The following is a 20737-nucleotide window of genomic DNA, read 5'->3' on the forward strand; positions in this document are numbered from 1 at the left end:
ATGGATTGGTTTCCTGACCACATTAACTTGCGTTGTGGCTTGAGGCCAGCAAAGCATTTAAGCATGTATATAAATTTAAGTGTATAAGACTCATTCAGTAAGAGCTCTAATCACATACTTACATGTTTTGCCTTTAAGTATGCTCCGTGGAGCAAAGAAACAATTCTATGGATTAAAAGTAGCCAAATATAAAGGAGATAAAAACATTATCAAACAAATATTGTATGGAGTTTTTAAGGGTTTTGTTATCAGCTGTGGACAGAGTTCCCTAATTTTCTTTCAGCACATCTCTATCTGAGAAGACTGAAATTTTCTCTTTGAGTAGCATACCATGTCTGAAGCATTAATTTCAGTGTCAACATCCATTACAGGATGTTACCCAAAGTGTTATGCTATCACTATTATGCTCTAATTAGGTCTCTCAATCCTCCTTCTTGTTTTTGTGTTATAAATTATAACAACCGACTCTTAATGGATTTTCAATGGTTTTATCTCAGATTTCTTGGAAAACTTTCAATCCCAATCAAACCATTAAGGAATTTCTTTCACGTCAGTTTCAATCAATTCCTTTTCACCCTTGTTACAGGATCAAACCCACCTTGCCTGTACCTTATTTTACAACAGCTGTAACTGATGACATTTTTAGACTTCTGAGAGAAGCAGTCATTATTCCTCAGAGCTTTGTTTGTACTCTCAAAGAGTTTTCTCGGTTATGGTTTGTGTTATAAATGCCATTTCTACCTCCTCCTGGTGCTGGTTCAAATATTGTGAAATAAAGTTGCTCAAGAGGAGCCCAGCCTAACATTTGCAGTCAAGAGGAATTAATCAGATCATGAAATACCGGTATAAGGAAACTGGCATAAGGAAAAAAAATACCATTAAGTTTCTGCAATGGTATTCTGGATTCTGACAGAGGGACCAGCCTTTCTTTATCATGTTTGAAATGTCTAAGTTGTGTGTGTGTGTGTGCATGCGTCCAGAGAAACATGGACTGTGAGATTTAAACTCTTCTCATGACATAAACATTTACGTCATTAATGAAAGTCTTTTGCTATTTCAAAATTTTAAGAAAGGAAAATCTTTATAGAAGATAAAACTTTTTGTGGATCTAAACAGCACCAGATTTTTATCTTAAGCATAAAATTATATTTTACATAAAATATACAGACAACGTATTAACAGTAACGTCGACTCATTGGAACTGCATACAATCTATAGTCATCAAAAATGCCAAAAAAGATTAGGAGAGAACATGGACAGCCTTGTAGGTCAAGAACTTTTCTCCCTTTATGAATAGAAGAAAATGGGGAAACTTTCCTAAAATAACCTTCGCTACTCCCAGCATCAACGTTGGCAGCAACTCTCCAAAAATTATGTACTGTTATCAACATGATAAGATGGTCTCTTTAGAAGTCTGTATTTGTAATGTAAAAAATCCTTTTTAAGAACAAGAAGAAATAAATTAAAAATTCAGGAATAATGACTAACCATGACAATGAATTTGATTATCTCCAGGAGAACCTAGGCTGTTTGACTGGGTAACATTTCTGCAGTGGGACTTCAGTCATATCTGGCAAATAGAGCTAGATCTTTGAAAAACCTTCTTTCCAGTACTCTGCCTTAGCATAAGCAGCATAACGTATATGAAACATGTCTGTCTTGTGGCTGCAAGACAAAACTGATCTCTACTTGTGCTGTTGTAGGAGTATGACACTGAGATACAGTAAGTGAACTCAGGGGAGGTGTCTCAAAAATACCTACCGAGAGACTTTACTTCTTAGACATTACCAGGATTATAATGGGTATTATTATGTACTTGAAGCAGGATAAAAAGCACGGGAGGTACATCTCCTGCCTCACACACCAAATAATCTCAGAAAAGGCCCATGGCTCTACACATGTAAAGATGCTGTCACATCATGATGCCCTGCTTTACCTCTAGCTGTAAAAGTAGAACTGGGTGGGAGATGAGAGTAGAGCCATTTTAAAATGGACTCTTTTCTATCAAGCCAGTTTTCAGAATAGTACTGTACTGGATGTTCATGAACAATTACAGGATGTGTGCATTTCACCTGTCAGTTCCGCTAACAGGCTGTGAATGTGTGTTCAGTCCCCTTGTGTGTTCGCTCTGTGTAGGACATAATAGCAGGACCACAAAAGCACTGGAAGATTATAAGTCTCAGGGCTTCTGTTGCCAGAGCGTACCTTGTGTTTTCAGCAGTAGATTTGTCTCATCTTCTGGAAATCCTGACATCTATTTTTACCAGTTAGTGGTGCAGCCCTACTTCTGTAACTGTTGAACAACATGTATTTGTCAACCAGCTGTTAGTGGTGCAGGCAATTAAACCTAGAAACTGAAAAATATTTCTAATACAATCAGAAGCAGCCAGGGAGAGGCTAGAGATTCATGATAGCAGAATGTGGCAGAAGAAGAGCTATTTAAGTTTTGCAGACACCTCAGCTGAAAAGGATGTACACATGGGTGTTCACTTCAAGGCATGGATTGATCTGTTTTGTGGCAGCATAACAAACCAGCACCACTCTCAAGCTGTCATCTTGTTCTCTGATTTCTCAGCTTTTGATGGTTTTTTTTCCTTTTTTTTTTTCTCTTTTTTTTTCTTTTCAATGTACAGCCCTAGTAGCTATGGTTGTTAAAGAAAATGTTCAAAATTTTGCCAGTGCAAAGATTTCTATGTGAGTTTTCAGGTATCTCAGAAGATCACTGACAGACAAAGCTTAAAGAGCCCAGAGGAACCAGAGGAGCCCATACCACCATTCCTTCACAGTTAGTCCCATCTCTTTCAAGGGATGCCTTACTGGGATAAAAACCAGAGTGTCTTCTGATTTAAGATTGAGACCATACCTCTGTTTACTCTTCCTTGACTTGGCTTCTGGTTCACTGTGGATTGTATTCAACCCTGATTGGAGCCAAAGACAAAACTAGGTTCACTACTGAGCTGGAGTCTTATTATCCTTATCCTGGAGACAGGATAAATCTTCTGCAGTCTGGTGGTTACTGATTTCTTTTTTCTGTAATCTCTTCACAGACTTTTTCTAGCAGCATACCAGGGAAGATGAAGATGTATTCATAACTCTTACTTATTAGATGCTATAGCATTAGGTATACAAGTACTCTCCAGGTTCCCTGCTATAGGGTCAAGCATTGAAGAGCAGCTGAATCTGGATTTCAAAGACACTCTAGACCCCTGGAAACTCCATATTTGCCAGACCTGGAATCATTGTGTTAACAAAATAACCTCAGAGCCACAGAAGTAAGAAGCCCAGGACAAAAGCAACCATGATCCTGACCAGGTTTGTCAAAATAAGTGGACTTCCTTGAAACTCTCCCTTTTTGATGAATCAGCACTTTCTAGGGAAAATTCCTGACGAGCTCTCCCCTCAGTCTTTGTTGGTGCTTTCACAATTGGTTTTAATACCAAAAATACCGCTATAAAAGGAATTTTCTCATACCTATTCTAGCAGATTTTCTACTCACATAGAAGTTATCATTTAACAAAAATAACAAAACATGCATCAGGCATGCACGTAGGCCCCTTTCCAATTTAAAACTGCATTAGTTCCCACTGTGTAGGGTATACTATGTAGGATATAGAACTTGAATAGATGAAAAAGAAAATGTATCATCCATTCTTCTTGCCCAGAATTTGAGCTGTTAAAGAAACTAGCTGTACTCTAGCTCTTTACTCTTGCTGTAAATCATATTTGCCTATTTCCAAGCATGTGTTTCTTTGAGGTACAGCCGATGCACGCAAACACATCTTTCATTTATTATGCACATTGTGCTGAAACGTGACCGCATAGTACATTTTAATTAATGTGTTTAATTCTCTTTTTTTAACCCTTCGTGACATGCTGAGTTCCAGCAACTGAGAAAACCAATTAAACTGAAGCTGAATGGATTTCCTCTGATGAAGGTTGTTTTATTAACCATTGTTACAAAGTTGTTGAATAGGCGCCTGAATTTCCACATTGCAAGTGAAAGATGAGGTATTATTCTGTTCAGCAAATGAAGGGCATTTGGTGCATTGCTAACCAAGGTCAACAGTTTGTGCTCAGGATAATAAAGTCATAAGGCATAAACAATAACATGTCAGTATTGTCATGCAAAGGGGAATTTAAGAAAGATGCTTATTGTGCTATGCCTGTTGTGTTTTTCCTTGAATATTTGGAAAAACAAGGAAATAACCAGAAAGACTGACTTCTGATTTGAATGGAAATTGGAAGAGCAGAATCCTGGCTAAATCTCTTCTTAGTCAGGCTTTTCCCATCCCTGACCTGCAGGTGATAGATAGAAAGTATTTAATGTAGTATTTCAAAATATGCTTTGTATATAACCTGAGATCCAGTGCAAACCAAAACTGGGTGTCCACTGAGATTTTTTTCTGTTCTCACAACATATACAGTATGAAGCTGTTCCCTAAAGTGAAAGGTAATAAACATACATATATCACAAAGAAATACTATAGTTAAAAATACGTGACTGGACTGTCAAACTCATTTACCACAAAATTTTACTTAGCTCAGGCACAGCAGCCTTCTAAAAGATTTAGAAGGCACGGGCTATTTTGGTGATGTATACATACATTGTTACAGTGAAAGAATAACAAGTAATATAATGGAGAGAAACATTTTTATTTTCAGTGCATAATATAAGGAGTTTCAGGAAAGGTCCCCCAAACAACATTCCCTTATGATTCATTTTATATTGTCTTCTGAAAAACATGGCATTCAGCAGAGGTAGGAAGAAGCCACTGAATTAAAGACCACTCCCTCAGATCAGGCTAGTGGTTCCTGTGTTGCTGATACCTGCCTTTCTATGTCTTTCTTGTCAATTCATTCATCACTGTTAGTGGTATTTCTGTCTGTCTTTGCTGTTTTCAGCTTGTGGTAGGTGAACTTGTGGGGTCCATGTACTGCTTCTGAGGGACCTCGGAAGTTACCCACCACAAGAGGCTTACACTTCTTGTGCCTCCTGCAGCAAGTTCTTCAGAGGCTGCAAATAATCACAAAGCTAAAAATCGCTAAATGAAATTAATAGATAGCTATGATATGGTTTAAAATTCCCACATCTGTATGGAAAAGCCAAGGGAGCAGCAACTCTATTTTACCATCTGTGAAATAATATTGCTTACATAGTGGCTAGGATATTAAAGGTCCTTGTTATACTGAAACATATTACAGTGGGGGTAAATTCTGTAGGTTTTATTCCTGTAAAATTCCTATGCCTGAAGCAGTTTTGTCTGCTCATTTCTAGCAACACAGGTATTAACTGTGCATTAGCCAATTTAACTTACTTTTGAAAATACCTAGGAGAAATGTTTAAGGATGTTCTATGAGCAAGAAAAAAAGAATTGATCTTTCCTTTTTTTTTTCTTGCTTGTTGCTTTTTGATTTATTTATACTATTGCTGAAAATGTACACATTTGACTACTTGACAGATGGCAACCCATTCCAGAGCTGAGGAAGCCAGGAAACTGAAAGCACTCTGTATTTCAGGAAATAATACAGTAGCAAGAAACCTGGCAGCCTTGGAATGGCATAATCTGGAGAGGAAGGCCCTGAACAGATAAAATTGGCATAAGCATGTGTATTTAGTAATAGAGAGGGGGGAAGTCTTGTGCATTTGGCTCTTGCCATTTGCTGTGTTGTGTGAAAAACTGCTAGACTAGACTGTCTTTGGATGGAAGAATAAAATTCATGTGAGGAAAATAAATAACTATTGTCAATGAAGAACAGGCACAAGTGGACTAGAAAGACACTTTGAATAATGACAGAATTGTAATTTTGAATCCAGTCACATCAAAGGCAGAGTAAATATTTACATCTTCTGTGTGCAGGGGACAGCCCTAGGTAGACTGGTAGCAACTTTATCTGAGATTCAGAGCCTGCACTCCCTTCAAATGGGCATTTTAATTCATGAACTAGTGGCAGTTTAGGACTCAGAAAGAGACACACAGCCAGAAGAGAAAGGAAACAGAAGACCAAGAAGACTCTGGGCAGACCTTATAGCAGCTTTCCAGTGTCTGATAGGGTCCTATAAGAAAGCTGAAGAGGGACTTTTTACATGGGCATGTAGTGATAGGACAAGGGTTAATGGCTTCAGACTGGAAGAAGAGGAGATTTAGATTAGACATCTGGAATAAATTTTTCACTATGAGGATGGTGAGACACTGGAACAGGTTGCCCAGAGCAGCTGTGGATGCCCCGTCCCTGGAGGTGTTCAAGACCAGGCTGGATGGCGCTTTGAGCAACCTGGTCTGGTGGGAGGTGTCCCTGCCCATGGCAGGCGGTTTGGAGCTCGATGATCTTTAAGGTCCCTTCCAACCTAAACTATTCTATAATTCTATGATTCTATGACCAGTTTGGAGTTCAGCTGCCCAGTGGAAGGATTCAGAAACTTCTTCTCTATTTTTTTCCAGTGTTCAGAATTTTATTTTATTTTTTTGCCTTTTCTATGCTCTTCCTCTGATTTCCCTATGGAATAAAGGTCCGCAAGTAATCACAATTACTGAAAAGCAAAATATTCTTGCTTTTTCTTGAAAACATGCAGGGTTGTCAGTAAGCATGCCAAACTGATTTTCACCCCCTTTCACCATTGTTCCTGTTATAACTGATTGATATTTCTCATTTGCAACAGTAGCTGTGAAAGAATAGTGAGGCCTGTGCAGTTCTTATGCCCAAAATTATTTCAGTGAATCTGGTGGTTTTATGAAAAATAATAACCATTGGAATGAAAGAATTCAGCGCTCTGTTCTGTGTGACTCAGCAAGGCTCAAATGAAATCATTGTAACTGTGTATTTACTTCAGGGGATTTGGTGGAAGATTATAGTTCTAACGTGCTAATACAAAGGTTTTACAGCTTTTTCTCTAATCTGATCTTTATTCTAAACTGAATAAGGAAATTGTACACAGATTAAATAGCACTGTGCACTGCATTGCTGTCCCTCTTTAATGATTCTTGGTACTACCCCCAGCTGCAGAGAGTCAGTTCCTTCACAGTCAAGGAGACATTGTAGTGAAACTCCAAACTTCAGGGGTCTTTCTCCTTTACCAGCAGTAGTGAGATACAGCACTGAAAATGAATGGCAATTAAATATGTCTGTCTCTCCAGACACTGAGGATGGTAAGAAGAGAAAAATGAGGCTTTCCAAAGAATTTTGAGGGTAAAAAATTTTTCCATTTTGAAAGGGAAATTATAGGACAGTGTTGCCCAAGACAATGGGATTTAATGAAAAAGCCAGAGAAATTTTGTTTTCTGCAGCATTCTTTTTTGCTAGGCAATAAGTGTCTGTGTTTGCAGACATGTCCATTAGCTTGATAAATGCTTGAGACCTATACTTGTTTCTACTTTCTTCACCTTTGATTGATCGTCAGTGGCTGTAATAAGAAGGTATTGATGAATCTATATCATATGTATATAAACATAGTTGAAAAAATTTAATCTTATTACAATTTCAGAAAAGCTTATCATATTCACTCTGCTGTCAGGAAAGAAAGAAGTGCACGCAAGTATAAATATTTTATTCTTCTGGTGCACCTGTAATTAAAATACAGAATGCTAATGTGTGCTTTAAATTACCATCATTATGAAAACATGAGCTGGAGTTATGGGAAGATTTTTTTTTGTTGTTTTTGGGTTGTTTGTTGAGTTATTTTTATCATGAGGGTATTCGACTTGTTGGACTAAAAAGGAAGAAATTAGATTGTTAAGTAAATGAAATACTTTCCTACCAGGCTGTGACTTCAAGTTCAAAGGACCGTGAACTCACAGAAGCAACTCTAAACACAAGAAACAATCCCTGGGGGCAGGGGGAAAGAGAGCAAATAGGCTTGTTAGCTTTGGGATTTCACTAATGAAGTCCTCACTTGAAGCTGGTGATGACAGCCCCAGGTTCAAGTGGCTGGTCTGGATCAGATCAGATCCAGTAATGGACTAGCTGCTTCAACTCAGAGGTGTTTTCCCCTAAGAAAAATATTGTGTCGAGAGGATCTAATAAACTTTACATTGCGGGATATCAGCAGACTTCTACTCATTACAGGTGAAGTCTTCCCAGCCAATATAAGTGTCTGCAGAGTGTCATGGGGGGGCTACAGAGGAGTTTGGGAAGGGTGCTGGGAGCATTATATTGTGATCTGTAGCAGAGATTCCTAGGAATCATGCCATATGTTATGAGGATGCGCTAATAGTGCACCCAAAGCATAAGTTAATTGTGCCTACGCTGTGCAGAAGGTAGGTCATGGTTTACTCTTCCTCAAAAGGATCTTTACCTTGCTATCCAGCCAGTCCCCTCTAAAGAATCAGAGGCGTTCTGTGAAAGAAGGTCTTAAAAGGCCCCTTAGCATCTGTTCCTAAGCTGCTTCAGAGAAATGTTTCTGAATCTACCACAGCTCAGTATGACACCCGGAGGATATGAGGCTCAGGGTCAAACCAACAAGCCACCAAGACAGATCCTCTATGCAACGTGTTGCAAGGAACAGCCTCAACACCAGCATCTCAGGCCACAACAGTGACCCTGCTGTGCTCATCCCTGCACAGGTCTCTCCCTTCCTGGCCCATAGAAAAAATACGTGTTCTCATGGCATTCAGGATATGAGCCAAGAGAGACCTCTGCAAGCCAGAGAAGAGCCATGAGACTCCTGGCGTGGGAGCAAGGGCTGGACGGTATCCTTACCCTCACCCTCTCCACATAGGATCCTTCTTCCTGACACCCAGCATGCGGAACTGGTGGTGTGACTGTCTGTCACACCTGTCCCACGGGGACAAAACTAGTGGCAAGCCTTCCAGAGAGTTACCCTGGATGCAGTTTGGTATGCTCTCCCTGATAGCAACCAGATTCACCAGAGACCTTGGTCACATATGCATCTTCTGCCCAAACATCCTGTGGAGATACACAGTTTCTTCAGTCCACCCCTATTTAGAAATTTCTGTCTTAAACCTCCAGGAAGAATCAGCTGGCAGAAGGCTGTGCCAAAATTACAAAAGCAGAAGTAAAATACGTATTTTGAATAACTGCTGTGTCAGCTCTGACATGTTTGTATTTCCTTCACAAGAGGAAGGCCATTGAGCTCTAGACTTTACGGCAGGACTGATCCATAGAACGTGTTCAGAAATACCACGTAGGCAATGGTCATTGAAGTCACAGCCTGGAACAAGCCTAGGACTCAGCAGGAGCTCTCAGTGCTCACATATTCATCATCTTCTTGTCTTATGTAAGAGCCCAAACTGGTCTCTCCAAATGCCCTCAGACTGACCCTTCAAAAATTCCTTATTTAGCCTTGCTGAAATCTTTGCCTGTAAAACGTTATAGCCTGATTCATTAATGCCCGTGAGATGCATTTTGATGGAAAGGATAATGGAACAGTGTAAGGGTTCTTGTCCTTTGTTAGCTGTTTTTACTCTCAGTCTTCAGCAACCCAATCCTCCCCAACAGCAAGCACTGCATTCTCAGCCTGTGTGGCTTTCAGGTTCACAGACAAATGGCTTGTACTATGGTTCATCTTAAGCAAGGGTAGGAAAGGAAAAGGTCTGATATGCCACAAAATCCTGCCACATAGGTAGGGCTGGTTGTATGCTTAATTGTGGCTGAGCAGCTTCATTGGCTCAGGCTGAAGGAGAAGCTGCTGCTGAGACTCAGATGCAGCAATGACGTGTTTCAGCTTCAGCCAAGACCAGGAAGTTTTTATCAGCTTGCGCAATAATATTTTATGGTGACTGCTGTTACCTAACCCTGTCTAGAAGCTTTTTAGCAGCATTTCCTCCTGAACATGCTGGAGACAAGTCTGGAGTGGCCATCAATTCCTGCCTGGCCTCAGTGTCCCTTTGGCATCAGCAGTGCTGAGGTAGTGGCTGCTGTACCGTCTGAGTTAAACTCAGATTTCCCACCACTTTGCTCTTCTCAACAAAGAGGATGACCCTCATCCCCACAAAGCAATTATAAAAATTCACTGCAGCCTCCTAGCGTGTTTGAACTCAGAGATCTCAGCCTTCTGAGAGCTCAGCCCCTGCCTTGCCATAGATTTCAGTGGGCTTTGGAACTGGACCAAGAACAGCAACTACAGGTTGGACTGGCTTTGAATTAACAGCCCCGCAGTGAAACAAATCTCCAGAGCAGTTTTTGCTCCATTTCTGTATGTCAGGCTACCAATGGATGTATTTTACTTTGTTTTATTTTTTTGCACTAAAATTTTAGACTTACACCACCAAGGAAAAATTCTTAAGGAACACATGAAAGTAATTTGAATGAAAGCAGCATGAGGAGGAAACGACTTCCAGAGAACAACACAAGACTGCTTTAGTCCTTTTTCTTCAGAGTTTTTATGAAGCTATAGTTTCATGATTTACTTTATATTCCAGAGTGACATTTTATGCTAGCATATTGTGTCCTTTTAACAGCCTCAGTATGACTCGTTGTGACTTTTGCAGAGATTTTGCTGTTAGGAATTTGTTATTCACAACTCAGCAACAGTGACTTTAGTTATCTGCTGTAGCACGTGCTGATTATGGCTAAATGCTTCTAAAAGGAGGGGTCAGACAGATCCATCCACCCTGTGCAGCAGCACTTGAGGTGGAAAGGTGAAAGACCGCAGCAGCACAAGCAACTTTGCTGCAGCCATGCAGCGTGATGCCCTGGCAGAAACCCTGCTTGGAGAATCCCATCGGCACGACTGCATCATGCTCAGGTACAAGCCAGCATTGCTATGGGGTTGCCATGGGGCACTGCAGCCGGGAAGGATAGGGGTAGCGCTGGCCAGGACAGCAGCTGTCATTGCATGGCCAAGCCATGCCTGGTGGCTGCTCGAACCTGCTTTCAGCTGTGGTACAAACCCCTCCAAGAGCTGCCTTCCTGAAACTGCCTTAACCCTCAGGTGCACGTCTCATGGGACTGTTTTTAATAAAGGCTTCTACAACATTAACATTGACTTTGACGCTGTCAAAAAACACCAATTTCTTATTCCAACAAACACTTTGAAGCGCTCCCAGGAACAGCGCAGAAAGCTGTGCAGAAAAGTGGCTGTCAGCCTTTTTCATAGTGTAAATCCAAGTTTCATCAGAAAGCTGTTGACAAGGTTACATTTAGCTATAAAGACAGGTAGTTGCCACTTTTCTGGACAGCAGTTGCAAGCCCACCATGTTGTCACACCTGTGACCCAGAACAACATGAAACACGTGCATAATGACCACAGCACCCACCACACACATCAGTTCTTCCACTCAGGGTCATGGGCAAGATGAGGCTCACTGCTATTCACAATAAAAAAGAAAAGTAAGCACACTATCCTTGTTATCATACTAAATCCCTGAAAGGATATCAAAACCATCCATATAAATCCCAGCAGCAGGACGTGCTTTTCTTGTGAGGGAAATAAATACTAATAGTGCCAGAACCAGCCCAAAGGCTCCTGGTGAGGAGCCACTCTTCCCCATCATCTGGTTCCTCAACAAGCTTCACCTTTTGCTGGTGTCTTTCGAGAGGTGAGTCTTTTAAGGCCCAACTCTCCCAGGCTAGCCTGGAGTGTCAGAGGAAACAATAGTTTAATGTTATAGTACAGGCTTGCCTTAGGAAGGTGAAACACGGCATCCTTTTCTCCAGGCCTTCATACATGAATTAGCTGAAGGCAAAATTTTCCTTTGTCACCTTTCTTGCCTGTGGCTGACTGAATTTGATATTATTTCACTGTTAGCAGTTATATATATTTTATGTGGGCAGAAAGACAAAGACGAATGGAAAAGATTGGATTTATAGTATTTGTAGTCTGATAGCACACAGGCATCCAAACATGGTTGCAAAACGGAGTTGCCCAAGGCAAACTTCTGTACCACTTGAGCTCTTTCAATTTCCATTTCCTTTTTTTAAACTGGAATACTACACTTCTTTCCCAGAGCACGAGCCATGTTACTGTCATTATTTAGTACGAACCATGATGACACTTGAAAAAGACCTGTGTTCAAAAAAGAAAAAGATTTTTTTTCCCAATCTGGGTCTTTGTTCCATATGACATACAGAAAATACGGAGGAAAGAAACATTAAGTTAACTCTGCTTGTCCTCAGTCCCAGAGAGTCTCTCTCACTCACCCATACTTTCCTGAGTCTATGGCACCATGTGGTATTTCCCAACAAACACAGCTTTATGTCAGTAGGATAAATACCAGCCTTAAAACCTTTACATCAGAGGGATTTTGCATCCTGCTTGATTCAAAGAGCACAGATGTATGAAACATTCAGACACAAGCTTGGCCTCACGGGCAGGGGTAAAACTGAGCCAGAGCTGAGTTCAAACGATGTTGATGCTTGAGTCACGTACGCCATACAAACCTGCTCTTAATCACAGGCTTCCTGCCCTTATGTTTGTCCCCTTGTACTTAATAACATAGCAGCAGGAATATTTTAAACAGCTGCAGCTCTCTCTTTATTTGCATTTTGGGGATCATTAAGTGCCACCGAAAGCAGAAACATGGTTGTCTCCCTAATTAACTCTTCAGGTGAGCACTGGAAATGGAAAAGGCTTTTGTCAAAACCTGCAACAATGCACAGAGGGAACCTGTCTGCCCCTGCCGTGAGGGGAGCAGCCTGGCCCTCTGGCTGACTGACTAATGGCTTGCCCCTGATCAGCGGATGCCAGTAGGGATAAAATGCCTCTCCTGGTTTTGTTTCTCCCCCCTGGTGGCTGAACACAGACCCCGCTTTACCCTTCACCCAGGACCATGGCTTGCTGGAGTGATGTGAAAGAGCTCTTACTCACACTAGCCCACCCAAAGTGGGCATGCTGCCTTCCTCTTTCCATCCCACCCTCCACACCTGGCGACAAATAACTCGGGCCATCACCTGTCTCAGCATAGGTCCCACCAACCACGGGAGGTTAGCCTTGATGCAAAGCTCAGGTGACACTTGCAATTTGTGTGTATTTGTCACTGAAAATGGTTCCACAAGGACTTTTCTTTTCTTGTGTGTTGCTCTGCATTTTCATATCGCTGATGGCTTGAAAAAAACCTAGCAGAAACGCCTATAAAACACAAAAGCCAAAAAATAAAAGGAAACCCCTTAAGTTGCCAGACTTATGTTTAAATTTGTGTAACACAGCATACCTGGGAGCATTGCCCCACAACAATGACAAACCCAAAATATCTGGACTTGCAAAAAGATTAATTCACTACTTACAGATTACTTCTCTGTTAAAGCCTTTTTTTTTTTTTTTTTATGAGGATTATGTTATAGGTTTTATATTAGGGTAGAAGCAACCCTTAAGACTTACCTTACTAGCACTTTGCTTTTTCATATTTCTTCACCTCCTCTGTAACTGCAACATCTGCTATTACAAGAGGAAAATTTTGCTGCTTCTCACTTTTGAGCTGAGGTCAAGTTGTTTTGGGCTGTTTGCTTTTGTGTCTGTGTGGCTATGTTTTTTCTTTTTGTTTTTTAAGTAGGCTACCTACCTGTCTCAGTATCCATGGCAACAAATCTCTGGTTAATGGTTCTCTAGAAATGCACTGCAGAAGGTTTATTAGTTTTATTATTTTTCCCAAGAACTTGTGAAAGAAGTTTCCTGAAAATAAAAAAGATCCACCTTAAACTTATGAGGCAATCAACCCAAGGAAAGCCAACAACTAAACTTTTTGAAGTGGTGGTTCAGTGACGTTTGGTTTGGGCTTTGCTTCTGCTTCATGGGAAGGAAGAGTACCCAAAATTCAGTGTCAAAAAAAGAAATATCAGTACTCACTGGAATTGGTTTAGAATTTGACCCACTAGCAGAAAATAAAGAGTAATAAAAAACAGAGAACTCATCATAAGAAGAGGAGAGTCTCTTAAGATTTTGTATTAATATTGGTTTTATTTAGTATATGTACAACGTTTCACAAAAATAAAAGTAGAGTTGTTACAGCAACACTACAATCTTACAAGATTATTTAGGTTAATCATGCCGAAGTACCTTTATCTACATTTTCCCCCCAGCACAGGCAGCTTCCTCTACAGGATCCAAGGGAGGAGGAGGGCCAGATAGTAAGAACACCAGACAGTCTCTGCAACAATTAGTATTCACATCTTTTCCCTCAGAGAGCTATAATTTGTCCAAAACTGAGCAATGCTTGACCAACAAGAACTCCCCACCAAGAAAAGTTTTATATACCAGTGCCAAAGCATAGGATCCTCTAGAACTTTACAGGAAAGAGGATGTTAGAGAAAGGAGGTGTTTTTTCTTCATCTCTTCTCTCAGCAAAAACACTAGAGCTCAAATTTTCCAGAATGATGTTGTCTCAGGTACATAACCAGCATGAAGAAATTCAGTTCAGACAGGTAAAGTTCTGCTGAGATGAAAACAGCTGTATATATAGTTTGATTATTGAAAGCATGATAATTGCAAGTATTGCAAGGAATTACAGGACAGATGTAATAAATTTCGCCAATGTAGCGGGGATCCAATGCAATTATATCAGAAGAAGGGAGAAAGCTCCTTTAGCTGATACAAGTTGTTTCTCTTCTGGTTAGTGTTGACTGTATAAATATTGCTTTAGTTTTTCCCCAAAAGTTCCCTTGAATTTCAAAAACCCAGTAGGAAAACTTTATATCTCACCTTATGCATAATTAGTGTCTTTAATGACCTCTTATGAAAGCCTTTGCCCAAGGCTTTTTGAAAGCTTAATTCTCTGTTCTTCATTATTTTGCTGAGCAATCCAAAGAATTAAAAGAGGTTAACCAGGCATAAATTTCTACCATGGAAATCCTACCAATATCGTCTAAGATATGGTGCTCTTTAGTTGTTTTATTCTTAAATATCATTCTCCTTATTTAGTTGGTACTAACATAAGACTTGCCAACATATTATTCCTAGTATATTTTGAAAGGAAATATGACATTTGATTCCCTTGCCCTTTCTGGTAGTATTAGCTCATTTAATGACCATTTCCTTGGTCACTAAGACAGCTGCACAGTCTGACAGAGCACAACCTTCACAAAATAAATAATCCTTTGCATGTAAGTCAGAATTTCAACTGTGGCATGTTCCAGATTTAATTACTCCTTCAGTTCCAGAAGCTAGGGAGATATTGTTCTATGTTTATTATAATTCATTAGAACTAATTACAGAAGCCTGTTTTCCCCCATCGCCAAACTAACCCTCAGTCTGGACTTCCCTCCGCTCACTTCCAAAGTTTTTTTTTTCAGAGTCTCTCTTAGGTCAGTTGCTGCAAAACCTGTTGTCCCTGTTATGATCACTGGAATTTATCCCACTCCTGACCAGGGGCAGGTGAAGAATGAACACTAACATGATAGGCACTGATTTATCACTAATGCAACCAAACAAGCTAGTGCTCAGACAAACTGATGTAGACTTGATGGCATGAGATGGGTGGAAAGAAAAACATGGCCAATCTGATGGCAGCAAGTGGGGGTAATGAGCACTGCCAGCTGCCAGCACATGTGGGTAAAGCGGGCCCTCCAAGGCCACCTGCATTTATGGATCAGGTTCAAGCACTTACCACCTCCTTCTGCTGGATGCAGCACCTCCTGGAACCTCTTCCTCCATGCTGACATGTGAGTACTCCTAGGTCAAGTCGGTGCAGGGAAGTTTAAACCACTGCTGAATAATATCATTCTCATTATTCACAGCACTACATCCGCAATTCAGATCTCTTCCTGTTTTTGTTTTCTAACTCTTGTTTACTACGAATTGAAGTGGGATGTTAGGAGCTTTGTTTTCATACCTACACGACATTCTCCTCGTCGGTGCTCTTTAGGTGTGCACACACCTTGATTATATTTTTTTTTTCTTGTCAACCACAAGCCTTGCACAGATGTCTACAAAATAAAAATTAGCTTGAATATTTTTTCTGTTACAACAACATGCATATTCAGGACAGTGTGAACTTGTTTTCTTCCTTACTCTGGTTTTAGTACTAAATCTCTCAGCTCTACTGAGAATATTTTTATGTTCTGTAAAGATGCTGAAAACAGTAAACAAACCATTTCCCTGAGAGTTTTGTTTGTGCAATGAATGTTACCTATCTCATAATTGCTTTACTCCATGCCACCAGCCAACTGAAGAAGCTGTTAAAAAATTGTCATTAGTATCTGAAGGGATAATAAAGGCTATCACTATAAATTTACACTTCTAATGTTCATAGTTTTGTCTCTTACTTTAATGCCATATTTCTATAGCTGCTTGATGCAGTGAAAAACCTTTCTGCCATTCAGCAAGGATCACTGTAACAGCCATTATTCACTTATCAGCAAAGCTAGACCAATATTGTGTGGTAAAAGGAATAAAGCAGCTTAAAAGTTCTGGCCAGATATCCAAGCCCAGGCAGACTATCCCACTCCAAAGAAACCAAATTCATGGGGGTTTGATGGAGTGCAAAGCAGCCCTGAGGAGACAGAGGTGTTTGCTTCCCAGCACTGTCACAACTCCATGGAGTCACTGCTGGATCTGAAAACACAGGAGGATGGCAGAGACAGCTCTTCTACGCTTAAACTTTCCACACCTCTGGTTTGGCACAGGGAAGTTGCAGTACCCGCCACGTCAGGGTGGGACACAATGTACGTTCATAACCATAGAGCAGTCAAGGCCAGCGCAAGGCTGCTGAAAAATTCTGATGGCTGCACACTTCTAGAGATTTGTTAGTATAATATATTGAAATAACACCTGTTTCTCTAGATAGCTTTGTTTCAGCAGCAGAACACATGCATCTACTTCCCTGCCTGTAAAGCACCGGTTCTCTTTGAGACAAAAGAAATCTTTTATTCTATACAACACAGAGCAGTTTCATCACCCACAGCTGTGTCCATAGCTGGTTTTAGACCACTTGGGCCAGAGTGGAGCTAGTAAAATTTCTCTGGACTTGAATGGAAAGCCCTACTAGCCCAGCCAGCAGCAATTTTCACACAGGTTGCCCAGCCACAGGTGACTTCTTGAGGCAGGACACAACAGGGATCCACAAGCTTTTCCCTATGTCCACATTAGGACAAAATACCTCCAACTGTAAGTCAATATTGTCAAAGAAATACGAATCAATAAAGTTTGGCTCTCACAACACTGTTGATTCAGCAATACTATACCCTTATAAAGTAGTAGAAACTGTGATGTTCTGAGTAACATGATTCACAATGAACACAGATAGCTGAGTTTCATTCAAAATGATCTAATTTCTAGACAATCAGGTTTTTGATTATAGCTATGCCTGAAGCTGTCTAGTCTCTTTTCTCTGGATGCTTGGCCACTCAAAACAATTGTTTACTCTTGATCATGTTTCAGTTGCTAAACAAACACCAGTCTGGTGTTTAATTTATGAGCAAAAATGCTGCAGGACGTGGAAATGCGTGAAATGGAAACATGAAAATCAACAAGGTATAATTTTCCAGATAATTTGTAGTGCTGCAGGTAAAAACTTGCATCAATTAGGCCCAAAATTCAGCTATATCAACTTGTCTCTCAGCACTGTTTCATAATTCTGCACTGAAAAAAAATAAACAGGAAAGCTAGTTTTCCTGATGTCTCCCATTCCATAAATAAAGCATATTTTTCCATTCTCTGTGTTCCAGAAGATTCAAGTCTTTCAACAGGTTTTACAAAAATTTTCTGCAACTCTTTGCGGGAAAAAAAAATTAATTCTTCTAAAAAGTTACAAAATTGTAATTCCTCCACTCTTCTTATGAAGCCCCTACTCATCCTCTAGTCAAGTCCTTAGTAAAACATGCAATAATTATTGAACACATATAAGGAGAAGTTGACAAAATCTTTAAGAAATAACAAAAGACAGACTCTCTGGGAATTCAGGAGACTGAAGGGGACACTCCAAGTGTCACAACATTTGAAGGGTATGTTGGATTTTCATTCTAAAATTCACATCTGTATCTTGAAAGAGGGAGTAATGGATAACAAAGGAAGTTAAAACAAGGACCCCAGGGTATATATTGTTCCATTTGCAGCCTAGCTCTAGGAGCTCCACTGCACAATAACATTTCTCCTGCAAAAGAAAAGGTTAAAACAAAAGGCAGAGACTTTGTCTCTTCATTTCCCAGATGCTAGTTCCTGACTTTAAACCAACATTATCAGTCAGAGAGGAGTTAGTCCATTAGATGCTCTTCTTCCCTGTGCAACTTCCTAGCATTAGAAGTGGTAGCTCTAGTTTCTTCATAATATGGCTGCAAATACTAGTTTGACAAAAGCAACCACACTAGACCCTCCTTAGAAATATTGTGTAAAAAACAAAGACTGAAGTTTCAGAATGGAAATAGGATTTCAAATGCAAGTTTCTCAGATCAGACCTGGGCATGGTGGGAGCTGGAAAAGAAGTATCTGGTTTTATTTTTATGTTTTAAGAATAAAAAGGAATTGCTAGTAAGTTAGGTCATGATGTGGCTGAAATACTCTGTCAGTTATTGTCTCCTCTGAACTGTTCATCCTTCCCCCAGTCAACATAAACATTTTCTTTTTCTTCCACCGTTGTAATTTAAAACAATATACTGTAAGAATTTGTTTCTTGTGCTTTATTCCCCCTGCTATCAAATGACCTAGCCTAAGCAGTTCTTTTAAAACCTTTGCCTCCTGCATTGAGATTTCCTTCTTTTTCTTTCCTTTAAGGTATTATTCCACATACAGTTTCAATTTTGCAGTCAAGCCTCCTTCTAAGTACGTTTCATCAGATCATTCAAACAGATTTGTCTCTGAAACCAAATAGGGAAATATATTAGTACTTGGGCAGTACAGTGCTGTTTTATCTGATATGTAAACTTGCTCAGATTGATTTCCCAAGTTAAAAAAATAGATGTTTCGAAATTAATAATAGCAAAAACTGAGAGTCACCGAGGCAGAAGCAAAGCTGCAGAGATGCCACCTGGGGACCTCACAGCAAGCGTTGTGTCCGTGAGCTGCTAAAGTGACGTACAGCGCCGCTCCGTGCAGCCCAAGCTGAAGGGAAAGGCAGCCCCAGTGCAGCATGGCAAATTCTGGAGAGGGACAGGGCAAGGGCTGAGAAAGAGAGAAGATGTGGAAGAACAGCAAGTGCAAGTCCTTGAAAAATTTTAAAACTGAGAGGCTGTGTTGGATTTGCGCTGCTAATAAGCAGCATGGGAAGCGTTCATGACACCGGCTGTTAAACACTTCCCTGAAGTGCTCAGAAGGTTAGTTTCCCTAACGTCTCTCTGGGAAAGGAGAAAAGGCTTCTCCAGAAAAGAAGGGACCCCAAATAGGGACACAAGTCTCTGGGCTGCACTAAGGGAGAGCCTATTTCCCTGATGCTATTGCCTTCAATGCCCAGAGACACTCACCTCAAAACTGGGGCGCCCAGGTGTGAGTCTCAGTTAATACAGATGCATAGTCCCTAAAACAACCACACCTGTGAGAGGTTATTGGAAGTTTCCTTTCTGGTTATCAAGTCAGAAAAATTAACCTTTGAGGAGTCCCTTTCTTCTGTTTTCAGACTAGTATTTACTGTGAGGTTTCTCCATCAAAAAGCTTTAAAAATTCAGGTCTTCAATCTACGTCTCTTATTTTAAACCATGCAAAATAACTTAGAAGCACGAGTATAAAGAAACCACTCCATAAAGATCATCTTGGTCACTTTGTAAAAGCTGTCCTACCAGCCCCAGCCCCTTACCCCAGCTACTACAGCTTAAATGAATGGGTGTGATGTGTGCAAACCACAAAAGTAGTTGTGAACAACTCGTTTCCAGCAGTGTTTATGATATCTATACTCATGCAGAAACAACTACTTCTCATACTGGCAATACCTCTTTGTGTTTAATTACACTTTCAAAATACATTTAAATATATTTGAGAAGCCTTTGTTGCAAACCTTATACAATAGGCCATACTTAAAGCTGCTATAATACTAACAACTTATACTATGGCAGCACTGTGACCTAGAGGAATGCAGCAATCAAAGCCCTGGGTTTTGCCATAAGAGATACTGTGGCTACGTTGGAACTGGTAAAGAAAGACAGATGAGTACTGCTGAGGGCCATCCCAAAAGGCATGCCACCAGCAGCGAGCTTGTTGTGGATGCTGAGGGTTTGCAAGTATGGCTGATACGTTAGTAAGAATTTACTAACATAGGCATAGCCAAAGAGAAATTCCCTGTCCCAAAAAATGCAACATCTAAAGAGCTGGGTTTCACAGACTATTGCAGGGGGGGAGTATCTTAAACAGGAGACTTACAGAGCATCACAACGTGAAAACGTCACATTGGCTTCAAATCTATCTTGTTTTGAATCTATTTAAGAGTCTCCAGTCTGTGGCTCACAAGGTGATGCCCACTCTCCAACCACCTGGCATGGCTCAAACCAAAGAACTCAGACAGCTGCAGCCGAAGTGGACAGGCAGCCAGAAGTATGATGCCACCACAAACGGAGTCCCCCCCGGAGACAGCAAAGCTTGGGAACTGCATAACAGGGTATGTAGATGGCTACAGTCACTCTAATAGCTAAATGGCCAATGGCAATACTGCTGCGTGAATAACAGTAACAGTGTAAAAATTATTCCATTGAAAAAAAATACATATGAAAAGAATATATCTCAGTTTCAAACAGTGTACAGAGAAGTGAGCAAAGTATTCTATACTGTGTTTGGTTTTTGGATCACTTCCTGTGTCCTTAAACAGATCAACATCTGTTGAAAAGATAAGAAAAAAGGGTTTTTTCAGTTTCCTACACAAACTTTCATTTTCCTTCATTATCCCATCTCATTTAAAAAGTCTGTTTCAAATTTCTAAGTATTAATTGATTT

Source organism: Numenius arquata, chromosome 4 (genome assembly GCF_964106895.1).
Source record: "Numenius arquata chromosome 4, bNumArq3.hap1.1, whole genome shotgun sequence".
Classification (NCBI taxonomy): domain Eukaryota; kingdom Metazoa; phylum Chordata; class Aves; order Charadriiformes; family Scolopacidae; genus Numenius; species Numenius arquata.